Below are 13,959 nucleotides of genomic sequence, written 5' to 3' on the forward strand. Positions count from 1 at the left end.
CCACCTCCTCCAGCCACCCCCCACCCAGCCTCCAGTTCCCACTCAGTTAATCCCATCAGGGATTAATTCACAGATTAGATTAAGACTCTCACAACCCAATCATCTCTCCTCTGAACCTTCTTGCATTGTCTCACATGTGAGGTTTTGGGGGACACCTCATACCCAAACCAGAATATGACCCCATCACGAGAGCCTCGCTTTCAGGACCTAATCTAACCCTACCTTCCAAAGGCCCCCACTTCCAAATATCATCACCTTGGGAATCAGAGCTTCAACATATGGATGGGGGCAGGGACAGATGTTTAGTCTACAGGGTCTGTAATCCTCTTGGAGCTCCACCCACACATTACACTGGGGACATGTGGAAGCATCCAGGCCTTGGTCCCTGTGTTCTAGATGAGCCTTCACTTTTCCACCTCTCAATGGTGCAGTTGCGTTGGTTTGATTTCATTTCTGACTCCCTGCTGTAGGTTGTTACGTCGACCCCCATGAACCCGCATCGTGACCCGTTCAGCCCACTGTGCTGAGAGCGGGCTCTTGAGGCTCCTCATTCTGGTGTCCAGCACATTTTCTTACTCCGAGTTTCCTGTCTCTTGCAAATATGCCGAGCATGACCGTTACTGCGTTGTCTCACTGATTTTAAATGACCCAACAGAACCTGGCACTTGGCAAGTTGCCCACTCAACACTCTTTGCTCATTCCATCCATTTCGCCAAGGTACCTTGACATGGGCGAGCCCAGCTTCCAGAAGGACAACTGCCCTGAAGCCCCTTGCCGGATGCTTGCTGTTCTAACTCCCCCAGGGCACCTGGAGGATGGGAGAGGGACCCAGGTCTGGCTGAGAGGAGGTCTACTGGGGATTTTCTGGAAAACTTTCATCTCTTGGATAAAAGGAAAAGCTGTCTGACTTTGGGGCCTCTCTAGCATTCAAGGCAAGACATTTTTTTGGAAACATAATCCCAGGAAACACTGGTGGGGGAGTAGAGAAGGGAGGCAGGAAGGAGAAGCAACTCACAAAGGGCACATTATGGAGCAGCTACTACTGGTCACTGGAGCTTAATCAGGCAGAGACTTGCTTAGAGATGGTATGAATCACAGACCCTGAAGTCATCCCTTAAAGGAGTGAGGGAACTGGAGTTTTTATATACTAACTTCCCCTCAGGACCGAGGGGAATTTCTCTTGGCAGATATGAAATTTCTGGTGCTTCTGACCTGAAGCTCATGGGCAAAGCAATCTTCTGTTGTTTTAGGAAAAAAATGTTTAGTTAAAGGCAGTTGGAAATTGGCTGGAGTTCACTGAATTGGTAACATGGATGGGTAAGGAAGGAACTTTAATAACATGTGCTATAATATCCCTGCCTCTCTAGGCTTCCAGACCTTATGGTGGTGGTGATGTCTAGAGCTGCAGCAGCCATCCTGTGACCATGAAGTGATACATAAGAGGATGGCAAGCCGACACACTGAGGTTGGTAGAGCAGGAGGGATGGAAAAATCCATGGTCCTTCATGTCACGAGGTTACTATACAAAAACAGTTATTTCTATTTCATGAAATCCATGGCATTCCTATTTCATGAAATAGTTGTCTTCATTTTTTTTTAAGCCACTATTCCTTGGGTGTCCTGTTACTTGTATTTAAGTAAATTCCATGTGAAGCAGCACTATGGAATGAATGGGTCAGAAAGTCAAATGGCAGAGTCAGCCCAAGCCACTCACTAGACACCACCCTCTTGCAACTGAAGACTTGTCTAAAGCTTTGCTTCAAGGGAACTCGAGATAAGACCTTTAAATAAATGTTTATCAGTCAATAAATATATGGGTAACATGAATGGGTGTAGCTTTCATCTTTCCACGTTAAATCATTGATTAAATTCTTATCTCTTGTGGCTACTAGATATCTATTTTGGGTTTTCCTGGATTCTCCTCTTTTGTTTTCTGATCCCACATTAAAACATCACTTGACACTAATTGTTGACTTCTCAGACCTTCTGTCTGCTGTTCTACAATTGTTCAAAGGTCACTTATAAAGTCTGGACCAATTTATTAATAGTTGTAGCTATTTTTGCTTCTATTAGCTGCTGCTTAGGTCTGTAGAAGGCTGCAAAATAAGTGACATTGTTTTCCTCTGGTGCCCATCAGTAGAGAATTGGGGCAGGGGAAAAGGGTCATGCAGAACAGCTTGGCTTTTGGTCAGGAAAAATAATTTTTCGAGGTAGATGCTGCAGAAAATGTGTCCTTCTTTCCTGGACCCTTTTGGTTGCACATGACAGACATTCAAGTCAAATAAGCATAAAGGGAGTGTGTTGGCTCTGCTAAGATTCCAAAGGCGATCTCATTTCAGGTATGGCTGGATCAATGGCTCTGGTGATGGGAGCAATCTCTGCCCTGCTCTCCAAGCAATGAGGATTACTACGAGGTGGTGGAAAGGACTCCAGTGTGCTTGCCCCTCTGTGTACAATTTTGAGATATGGTTTGGTGGGATAAATTTTATACAGCCTCTCCAGAGGTCCCCAGAGTCACTGGAGTTCTATTTCCTCTGCTTGCTCTCTCTCTCTCTCTCTCTCTCTCTCTCACACACACACACACACACACACACACACACACACACACACACACACACCTCTTATCTCATCTGTATTAACTCTCCTTCTGGATACATGCTCTGTTCCCACAGCAGATAAAATGCCAGGCATCCACCACCCATCCTCCTACTGTAGACTCCCGCTTTACCAGCTCCCTTTACAGGCTGTCCCAGAAACCCACATCAGCCTCGGGGAGGTCGACCTTGATGGAGCCCATCATGGCGTCCAAGAGGATGGCATATTCTGAATGCCTTCGCTGGATCCCTGTCTACTGCAGTGATGTGATGAGGATGGATCCGGGGGCACCATGGATGGGCCCCCAGGGACTGTGTCATGAATGAGGCTCTCAGAGCAACCAGCAAAAATAGGGAATGGGAAAGCATGCCGGAAAGACAAATCCTGCTGCCACCGCTGGGTTTCCTGCTCTTTGACAGGACGGTGGTCCTCACTGCACCATCCGATGCCCCTCCTCCCTAGCTGCCAGCAGCTTTACCTCTCTCAGCCCCTTCTGTGATGTTGGGTGGGAGACGCACGCATATTCTCCCTCCCTTTCCTAAGCCTACGTGAGGCTCGGTTTGCGATGCCCCTGGAATGAGGTAGCTTAGCTTATTTGAGTGATGACCCCAGGATGTAGCAGGAGGAGTGAATCAGTGATACAGGGAAGGAAAGACAATCAACAAAGGAGTGTGTTAAAGAGAGAAGGAAACAGGGCTCCAGTGCCTCTGGGGACCTCTGGAGAGGCTGTATAAAATGTATCCCACCAAGCCATATCTCAAAGTTGTACCCAGAGGGGCAAGCACCCTGGGGTCCTTTCCACGGCCTCCTGGTAATCCTATTTGCTTGGGGGCTGTTCCTGGGTGCAGCTTCCTGCTGGTCCCTCTGGCCTGTGCTTGGTGGGAGCTGAGCACCGTGGGTAGAAGTTCAGGGAGACTCAGAGAGAACACCTTCAGACTGAGACATGCCACAGCTCAAGGGAGGCAGCCCCAGGTGTGGCCCCAGAGTGTCCACCGAAGTTGTAAGTGACCTCCAGAGTGACCCTGGGGCCTATGGACGTCGGCTGCCATCTGTTACGTGTTGGACCATTGCAACAGATCCATGAATAAGTATCACTCTGTTTACCAGCCACATACACCGAGGCCCGGTTTCAAAGCTCTGACACCAGACACGTTCTAAAGTGGACATTTAGAGGTGTTTTTTTTTTTTTTTTTTTTTAAGCAAAATAGCTTAGTTTACAGAATTCAGAGTCTTAAAATTTCTTTAAAAAGTTCTCCTTGCAACACGCCTTCCAAGTTTGTTATTAGAGTTGCTCATTAATGGGCCTGGAAACGGGAACCTGGTAGTTATTTTCTGATCGTCATAACCATTAAAACTTTAGGAAACAGGCATGGTAATACCAGAGCTGGAGGCTTGAGAACATTCTCTCAAGATTAGCTTTCACGCTGCAGGGCTCATGGGATAGAGGGCTGTGTGGCACTTACGAAGCGTTTCCTGCTAAAAGGGGAAGCCCTCGCTACTGCCAGGGCCACTTCATGCCCCCATGAACAAGGATCTGGCAGGCAGCTCTCCCTCGAAGCCAAAATCTTAATTTTTGAGACATTACAAATGCAGTATTTTTTTATGGTCATGAAAACCCCAAAGACATCCGTTCACAGAAATCAAGGACTGGCCGGGGCCCTGGGTTCTGTCACTTGACTCTCAAGAGGCCAGACTGGAAAATTTGGCACAAGGAAGCCATGGCCGATCATTTGGCTTAGACGTGTGTGACAAGGCAATTGGACAGATGCAACTTTCCATTTTGCTGCTGAATAATGTGAAGAAGCCAGTTAACACGCAAGGCCTTGGCTGTAGCTGGGTGGCCTCGGGGAAGTCACTTAACTCTCTGGGATCTATCTGTTTGCATATAAAGTTAGGTTTAATCCAATGGCCAATCTGGGGCAATAGTGCTTCATCCCCCTGCCACTCCATGGCAGAGAGTGCTATTTAGCGATGGCACTTTCCCGCCAAGCTGGATGTTGGCCTCAGAATCCTTTTCAATATAGCTAGTCAGGGAGTCACTACTGAAGCTGGCAGGTGGGTTGAAACCTACTTGTCGTCCCTGGATTAGGTGGTGTCTAAAGTTCCTTCTAACTCGTTGGATTGTGCAACCATGTAAACCAGGGGTCCACACGGGGTGCCTGAAGGCCCATTCAACCTGCAGCATGTTTGTGTAAATAAAATCCTTTTGGAACACAGACCTGGCCACGGCAATGTCTGTGGCTACTTTCATGCGACGGTGGCGGAGTTGGGTGGTTGTGACATAGACCACCTGATCTACAGGGTCCAAAGTATTGACTGTCAGGTCCTTTATAGAAACATTTGCAGTCTCCTTATATCAATATCCACCCCCCACCACCACACCCGTCTTTTCCTTCAGGTCACAAGAGTCTCTCTTCTTTGCTAAGGAGGCTCCTCTGTGGCTGAACAAGGCTGCAAGTACCTGTGGGCCTTTGGCATCCCTGAGTCAGAAGGGAAGGAGAAAAGTCAATGGGAAAATGTAAGCAATGAAATGGCATCGGAGAGGGGTCTGGAAAGAAGGTGGGTGAGGAGCTGGGGTCATAGAAAGGTGCATCCAGAGGAGAGGGAGACCTCCTTTTTGTGCTGTCTCTGCACAGCCACAGTAGTGTTTAGAGACCGCCATCAGACTCTCCTGTGTTGGGGTTGGGGACTGAGCCACCTTCCTGGGCTCCAGGAACCCTGGCATGGCAGGTTGCCCACTGGCTTCCACAAAGACCTTGGCATGAAAAGTGCCGGTGGAGACCCTCGTGCTCTATCCTGACAAAAAGAACTGCCTCTTTCTGATCTGCAGGCAGGCCCAGCCTGGAGTATGAAATTGCACCCTGATGGCTGCCCCAGATTAATGACGTTCTTGTGGGAATGGGTTCCTGATAAAAGGGATGAAGTTTGACCCGATTTTTTTTTTTTCTGTTCCCTTCTGCCATTTTAGAACAGCACAGAGGCCCTTGGACTTGGACGGCCCAGCCTCTCGAATGGTGAGCCAAATATTCTATTGCTTATCGACGACCCATTGGTGGTATTCTGTTACAGCAGCAGAAAAGACATTAAGATGGTGTTTCACTCACACAGACAACGAGAAGAACAATCCAGAGCGGTAACTCCCCAGGTCCTGGTCCCACACACCAATAAAGGGTGATATCAAAACAAGCCCGGTGACAAGTTGTCAGTTGGGAGATACCCCATTGCTGAGGAGGCAATTCTAGGTGGGCCAAGTGGGGGTGACCCATACTTGAGCAGAAACCGGGAGGCAGGAGTCACCACCATCTCCTGACACATCTCCCACCTCTTTTGTTCCAGGGAGTTTTGCACATACTTTTGGATTCCTGTTGCTGCCCTGGTAAATGATGACGAGCCTGGTGTCCTCACCCAAATTTAATATCTTTCTGCAGTCCTGGAGGTCAGCAGTCTGAAATGGAGTTCCCTGGGCTACAACCAAGGTGTGGGCAAAGCCGTGCTCCTTCTGAAGCCTCCAGGGGAGAAGTCCTCCGAGTGTCCTTTCCAGCTTCTAGAAACCGCCTGCGTTCCTTGGCATGGCCCTCGTCAGCCATCGCGGCCCTCCAACTTGTACCTGGGTTGTGGCTTCTCCATCTCTCCCTCTCTGACCCTCCCTTTTCCATAGAAAGCTGGGATTGCGTCTCTCTGGGTGTTCCAGGATGAGCTCCCCATCTCAGGATCCTTAATTTACTCACATTCACAAAGTCCTTTAGCCATGTAAGGTAGTAAATTCACAGGTCCCAGGGATGAGGATACAGACGTCTTTGGGAGGAAGGGGGTGTCACTCTGCCCACCGCATTCAGACAGGCTGTGATCAGGACTTTGAGTGCATGCAGAGGGCTCAGGCACCATGATGCACCATTCCCATGCAGACCCCTCTGCAACCCCTTCCTCTTCCCTATCCTGCTTGCCTTGTGATCTTACCGGTTTTCCCTGGGCACACTTCCTTAATAAATCACCTGTTCTGAATCTTAGGGAACGTGCCCTAAGACAGCATAACCTCCCCGAGTAGGAAAGGGCTTAAGAATAGCTGCTCACTTTCCTGCTTCTTGCATTAGATCATCAACTAGAAGCTTCAGCCCCACATTCATTAAGAAGAAGGCTGGCTAGGCTGGTTCTGAGGGTTTATGTAAAGCTGGCTTTACATAAGGGTGTCCTTCCCATCAGGGTGGGAAGTTTAAGTGGAAGCATTCTAGACCCCCTTGAGGTCTAAGGGAGGGGCAGCAAGGCCCTTGGGGAGCCCTGGGACCAAAGTGGGCCCAGAGAGTCCTAGCAATTGTTATCTCCTTTGTATTCAGTTGCTGACTGCCAGTAGCTTGTGGCAGGCACGGCCTCCCTGCCAATGTGATGTCAATTGTGCTTCAGGTACAGTCAACTGGATATAGAATTTTGCTTTATAAGAATGAGGTGGGTTGGGGAATCTCCTAGAGGATTTAAATAGGGAGAACGACCAGGTCTGGTTAATGTCTTGAGTGGTCACTTTGGCTGCTGGCAGGAGGACTGATGGTGATGGGGCCTGAGAGGAGGCAGGGGAGCTAGTGTGGAGGCTGTGCCACTCTTGGGGGGTAAAGATGATGGTGGGTCACCAGCTCCATGCTAGTCCTCAGGAACACTCCAAGACCAGAGCAGAGGACTGACCTCAGCTCGAGTTCTTGCCTCACCTCCAGACTTGGGCATCTTCTCCTCCCCTGGGTTCTCAAGTCCTGTGGACTCTGCCATTTGCTGGCCTCACCAACTCCTTTCCTGTTAGAGTCTGTAAACAAGTCAGGATGGCGCCTGGCAAAATGCCAGAGGGAGCGGTTTGTGAAGTAATGCCAGCGAGCCACTAAGTATGGAGATTCCTTATTGGTTGACTGCTGTATCGAGTTTATGTTAATCAGATAAGCTATGTGGAATGTATATATACCTCTGTTGTCCTACAATAAACGGCTTCCACTCCTTCTGTATCAATCTACACAAGTCGTTCGTCACCCCCCGGTTATTTTGCTGCAGCCGGACTGCGGCACTTTCCCAGACACTCTGCCTTTTATGTTGTCCTCCACGTTGCACTCCAGGCATCCCCTGTCCCCTCGTTGCCCCCCATCCCTCCTTATCCTGTCCTTTGCATGTCTATTCTAGTTCCCTCCCCTGAGGAGAGCTTGCCCCTGTTGATTGATTGTATATCCTCTTCTGAGAAGGGTCTGTTCGGGTCCTTGGTCCATTTATTGATTGGGTTATTTGTTTTTTTAGTGTTTAACTTTTTGAGTTCTTTATATACCCTAGAGATTAGTGCTCTATCTGATGTGTGAGGGGTAAAGATTTGCTCCCAGGATGTATGCTCTCTGTTTACCTTGTTGATAGTTTCTTTTGTTGAGAAGAAGCTTTTGAGTTTGAATCCATCCCATTTATTGATTCTTGATTTTAATTCTTGTGCTATAGGAGTCTTATTAAGGAAGTTGGGGGGGGGTGCTGGAGATGTGGCTCAAGCGGTAGTGCACTCGCCTGGCAGGCGTGCGGCCCGGGTTCGGTCCTCAGCACCACATACAAACAAAGATGTTGTGTCCACCGAGAACTAAAAAAAAAAAGAGGAAGTTGGGGCCTAATCCCACATGATGGAGTTTGGGGCCTACTTTTTCCTCTATTAGATGCAGAGTCTCTGGTTTAATTCCTAGGTCCTTGATCCATTTTTGAGTTGAGTTGTGCATGGTGAGAGATAGGGGCTTAATTTCATTTTGTTGCATATGGATTTCCAGTTTTCCCAGCACCATTTGTTGAAGAGGCTATCTTTTCTCCAGTGTATGCTTTTGGCACCTGAGAACTTCTTTTGTCTTCACCAGAAGCACCCAGGTAATTCTTAAAACATCCTGTGGCTTGGGTTCCCCCTGAGACCAATCAGATCAGGACTTCTGGGGCAGGACCCTAAGGTCTTACCTTTGTAAGCTTCTCGGGTGGTTCCAGTGTGCAGTAAAGACTGACAGCAGCTATGTCTGCTCTGCTCACAGCTTATCCAGCCAACGTTCCCTGAGCCCCCACAACAGGCTCCAAGCTGTGTCACATGGGCTGTGGGACTATAGAGCTTGTGTCTCATGGGGTCACAGCAAGTCAAGAAAGGATTGCAATTCCCTGTGCGTTTGCCGTGTGTGAAGGGGAGACAGTGGGGGAAAGCAAGGGGTTTTTGAGAGAAGACATGAAAAGCTGAAGTTGCTCCTGCCTCCTCTGTCAACTGGCCTTGGGGGTTGGCAATGGGTGGCCCCAGGCCAAGAACCTGGATGTGACTTTCTGGTTCCCAACCTACCATCACACTGTCCCCAGACGGCTTGCAGGTCAGAAAGCCTGGACAATGGGCAGCCCTCAAGGAGCAGTGGGGCAGGGGCTGGTAGACAGGAAGGATCTGCTTTTGTTCTGCTGGGAAAGCCCTTGGGGAGAGAGGAAGAGGCTCCTGGTGGGCGGCAGATTCTGCAGGGGGACTTTAGGTTGATGGGGTGGGGTTTGCCTGTGGGACTCTTCTGACTTCTGGAAGCGAATTTCAGGGTAGTCTCCTGGGCCAAGCCCCTCTGTTAGGAAAGCTCATCTACATTTGGAAAAATGTGAGTCAATGAAAACCTCTAGAGTAGGAATGGAGCCAGGACATGGGCCCTTACCATGCTCCTGGTCCCTTCCCAGAGATTTCCTCTGTGCTGGGACCTTGGGGTGGGGGTGCTGGATGGAGGAACCTTGGGTGCTGAGAGTCATCGTTTCCTGGGGAAGCTCAGCCACAGGTGTGTTCTCGGAAGAGCAAGTGCCTTGGGGTAGAACTCTTGTTCAGGTTAGAACAGAGGCAATGTGTTTTCTTTTTTTGTAGATGTGCTCAAAGCCATAGTCCATACCTGTGTCCTGGCCTCCAGGTTGGGATATGGGGACAGCAGGAGCTGTGGCCTAGGCTGGACCACTCAGGCCTCCTGTGGACGTGGACGGGATGGGGCTCGGAAGGGAGGAGTGGCAGTGAGAGGAGGAGGCCCCTCCTGTGAAATCTGGTGGGTGAGTTTGTTGGATCCCTTGAAAGCAGAGCTGAGCAGGGGTTCAGGTGTGGGTGGTCTGACTGGGTGGGGCTCCCAGCAAGTGGGGATGTGGTATGGGGCGGAGAGGGGGATGCTTCATTGGGTCACTTCATGTGATGGGCACAGGGGGCTGGATTCCCAGAGGAGCTGTGCTGCGTTATCCTCCTGGAAGGGCGTCACCCAGGGTTTCCTGGTGAAAGTCCCTGGGGGTGAACATCGATGCCTTTCAAGGCTTTAGAAAAACTCCTCAAGACACAAAAGCAGAGACATGATCCCACACCACTGAAAAGCCGTGCTGCCAGCACGTGGGGACCAAACTCCACAGCCGTGCTGAAATCAGAGAAGAGGTGGCCTGGACACAGGAAGCGTTAGCTATGAAGGTCAAAAACTCTGACTGTGATCCAGATAGGCTTGAGATCACCATCTGCACTGTTATCTGTGGCTTTGGGCAACATTTCACTTTTCAAAATCTGTTTCCCCATCTGTAAAATGAATTTGATAACATTGCTTTCTCTCTCATGAGAATGGTAAAAGGATTTGAAGAGAATAATCAGACAATTATATTGTCTTTGTCCATTTTTTATTACTAACACAAAATACTGGAGATGGAATATTTTATAAAGAAAAGAGGTTTACTTTGACACATGATTTTGGAGGTTGAAAAGTCCAAGATGGAGAGACCACATCTATCAAGGACTTCATGCTGTTACAACATGACAGAGGGCACCACATGATGGAAATATGTGTAAGAATGATGAGCAGGTGTGTGTGGAAGAGGTCAGAACACTAGAAGTAACCTTGCTTTATAACAAGTTAGTTCTTGCAGTAACTCATCCAGTCCCTCAAGATGCAACATACTTCTATGAAAGCTAATCCAGTCTCACGAGAACGAACCCAGTCTCTTGAGAAAGACATTAATTCATTCTTGAAGGTAGCCCCTCCCCCCATGACATAATTATCTGTTAATGGTCCCACCACCTTTCCACACAGTTAACATTGGAAATCAAATTTCCAGCATACAAAGCACTGGGGAACAATCCATATCCAAACTACTGCATACACCTATGTACAAAATAAAGTTAGATCCCTGCATCATAGCATGTACAAAAAGTTCACTCAAAACCAGTCAATCATAAGACTCTAAGAAGAAAACATAGGGGTAAATCTTCATGACCTTGGCTTAGGCAACAGATTCTTAGATATGACACCAAAAGTACATGCAACAACAACAACAAAAAGCTGATTAAATTGTTCTTTGTGCAACAAAGGATTTTATCTAGAAAATGAAAAGACATTCTATAGCATGGAAAAAAGTATTTGCAAACCATGTATCTGATAAGGGCCTAGTATCCAGAATATATAAAGAACTCTTACACTCAACAACAAAAGGATGGCCTGATTTAAAAATAACTTGGATAAAGGAATCGAATGGACTTTTTTTTTCCAAAGAAGATATATGAATGACCAACAAACACAGGACAAGATGCTTAACATCATTAGTTATCAAGGCAATGCAAATCAAAATCACAATGACATACCACTTAAAATCAACTAGGATGGTTAAAATGAAAGAAAGACAAGTGTTGCTAAGATTGTGGAGAAATTGGACCCATTGCACTTTGCTGGTGGAAATATGAAACAGCTTAGTCTCAGTAGAAAACAGTTTTAGAGTTCCTAAAAAGTTAAACTCAGAGCCAGGCACAGTGGCCCAGGCCTGGCAAACTCAGGAGGTTAAGGCAGGAGGATTACAAATTTGATACCAGTCTTAGCAACTTAGTGAGACCCTGTCTCAAAATAATAAATAAAAAGGGTTGGGGATGTAGCTCAGTGATAAAACCTCCCTGGGTTCAACCCCCACTGACAATAAATAAAAAATAAATAAAATAAAATGTTAAACACAAAATTGCCATATGACCCAGAGATTCACCCTTAGGCATATACTCAAAAAAATTGAAAATTGGTGTTCAAACAAATAAACATGCATATTCACAGTAGCCCTATTCCCAATAACTGAAGGGTGGAAATAACCCAAATATCCACCAGTGGATGAATGAATATACAAATTGTGGTATGTCCATAAATGGAATATTGTTCAACCCTAAAAGGAATGAACCATGGAAACATGCTAACAGGTGAACCTAGAAAACATTTTACTCAGTGGAAGAAGTCAGACACAGAAGGTCACATATGGTGTGACTTCATTTATATGAAGTATCCAGAATAGGCAAATCCATAGCGACAACACAGATGGGTGGTTTCCACAGGCTTGGAGAAGGGAGAATGGGGGGAAATGGGAGAACAGAGAATTGCTGCTTAATGGGCACAGGGTTCTAGGAAGCCCTAACCCACCTGGAAGGCATCCAGAATTGCATGTGCTTGGAGCCTTGTGAAAACTCAGGGGTCAGAGAGGCTGGTGATGGTGACATTCTGGAGTGGGTGACTTCCAAGGGTCAGTGTCCCACCTGCCAGGTTGGCTTTCCTGAGAGAAAAGGAGGCAGCTCTCATGATCCCAGGACCCCACTCTCTCCAGAAAGCAGGGACAACAGCAACTAGCAAGCAGCCTTCGTGCTGTGTCTGAAGAACAGAGAAAATGGATTCCTTAACGCAACTGGTAGGCGTTGTGTGTGTGGGTGGTACTGGGGGATGGACTGCAGAGCCTTGAACATGCTCAGCAAGCTCTGAGCCACATCCCCAGAATCCACTGGTGGGATTTTAATGGGGCAGGGGAGAGGAGCTACATCTTCTTGAGCTCCTAGGGTATGCCAGACACTGCCTGTTTTGGTCAGCTTTTTGCTGCCGTTGCCAAAACACCCGACGAGAACAACTTAGAGGAGGGGAATTTTATTTGGGGCTCATGGTTTCAGAAGTCTCAGTCCCACACGGACATGATGATGCACACCTGTAATCCTAGCGGCTCAGGAGGCTGAGGCAGGAGGATCACAATTTCAAAGCGAGCCTCAGCAACTTAGTGAGGCCCTAAGCAACTCAGTGAGACCCTGTCTCAAATAAATAAATAAATAAATAAATAAATAAATAAATAAATAAATAAATAAATAAATAAATAAAAAGGACTGGGAATGTGGCTCAGTGGTTCAGCCTCCCTGGGTTCAATCCCTAGTGCCCCAAACAAAAAGCAAAACAAAAAAAGCAAAAACCCAAGAGGTCTCAGTCCATAGACAGCCAACTGCATTGCTCTGGGCCCAGGGTGAGGACGCACATCGTGGGGGAAGGGCCCAGTGGAGGAGGCTGCTCAGTTCAAGGTGGAGTCAGGAGAGAGGGAGGAGGGTGGGGAAGGGAGGGAGGGAGACAGAGAAAGGGAGAAAAGGGACACAGGGACACAGCCCTGGCACTGCTCAGTGACCCGCCTCCTCCAGCCACCCCATCTGCCTACAGTTACCGCCCAGTCAGTCCATTCAAAACCAGGAAGGACTGATTAGGTTACAGAGTCACGATCAATCATTTCACCTCTGAATATTTCTGCATTTCCAGGAGCTTTTGGGGGACACCTCACATCCAAATCATGACACTGTTAGGCAGTAAATCACCTGAATCATGCCTGTTGCTGCCTTCAAGAAGTTTACCGGGGGAGAAAGACAAAGAAAGAAATATTAACCCAATGTGGTACAGTGATGGATACAAGCCCATGATTGGACAGGGAGGGAGACAGAGAAGAGGACAGGGTGTCAGGGACAAGCACAGTGGGTTAAAAGGGCCTGGCGTGGAGTGGGCTTGGTGAATCAGATGGAGAGTAGTGGTCACATGGGCAGGAGGAGAGCCTTGGGACTCAGTTCTCATGGTGGCCACGTCTAGTGGACACACTGGCTTCCCTTGCGTCTTCCTGTGGCCCACCCCTGACTAGTCTTCCTGAGATCCACCACTGACTAGTGCTGAGGAGTGGACGGCTCTTGCACACATGGATGGCTTCCCACCATCCAGCAGCCACCAGGATGCTCTGTTTTTCTGCCTCTGGAGTTAATGCCCCTGGGAAGCAACCTTCAAATGGCAGCCAAACGTCTACACAGAGGCTCCCGCCTTTCATTGCTTGGGGCACATTGAAGGCACATTCTATAGCTCCTTAGAGGGTCCCAAGAGGCATGAAGCCCCAGTGCCCAACAGTCCAATCATGCACCTATTTTTGGCCTCACCTTCCCTTCATCTTACCCCTGCTTCCTGGGACCACCTCCCATGGAAACTACCCGTATGCCATTCTCTGTGTCCATCCTCTGCTTTAGGTGAGTCCGAACTAAGGCACTATGAAAGTAGAGAGATTAAAGAAAACAGAAAGGAAATGTAGTTCCAAACAGGAGGAGCAGGC

General features: G+C 48.1%; 1 long non-coding RNA gene across 1 annotated transcript in view; it reads left to right on the top strand.

The window, feature by feature from the left end:
* LOC106144723 (uncharacterized) overlaps positions 1 to 7,574 on the top strand; it is a 45,347-nt gene extending 37,773 nt beyond the window's left edge. Inside the window, exons 2-4 of the long non-coding RNA XR_013439534.1 lie at positions 1,368 to 1,465; positions 5,564 to 5,609; positions 6,024 to 7,574. This is a non-coding gene — a long non-coding RNA (uncharacterized LOC106144723). The remainder of the gene's footprint in view (positions 1 to 1,367; positions 1,466 to 5,563; positions 5,610 to 6,023) is intronic.
* Positions 7,575 to 13,959: the final 6,385 nt, after the last annotated feature.

The sequence above is a fragment of the Ictidomys tridecemlineatus genome, chromosome 5 (assembly GCF_052094955.1).
Source record: "Ictidomys tridecemlineatus isolate mIctTri1 chromosome 5, mIctTri1.hap1, whole genome shotgun sequence".
Taxonomy (NCBI): domain Eukaryota; kingdom Metazoa; phylum Chordata; class Mammalia; order Rodentia; family Sciuridae; genus Ictidomys; species Ictidomys tridecemlineatus.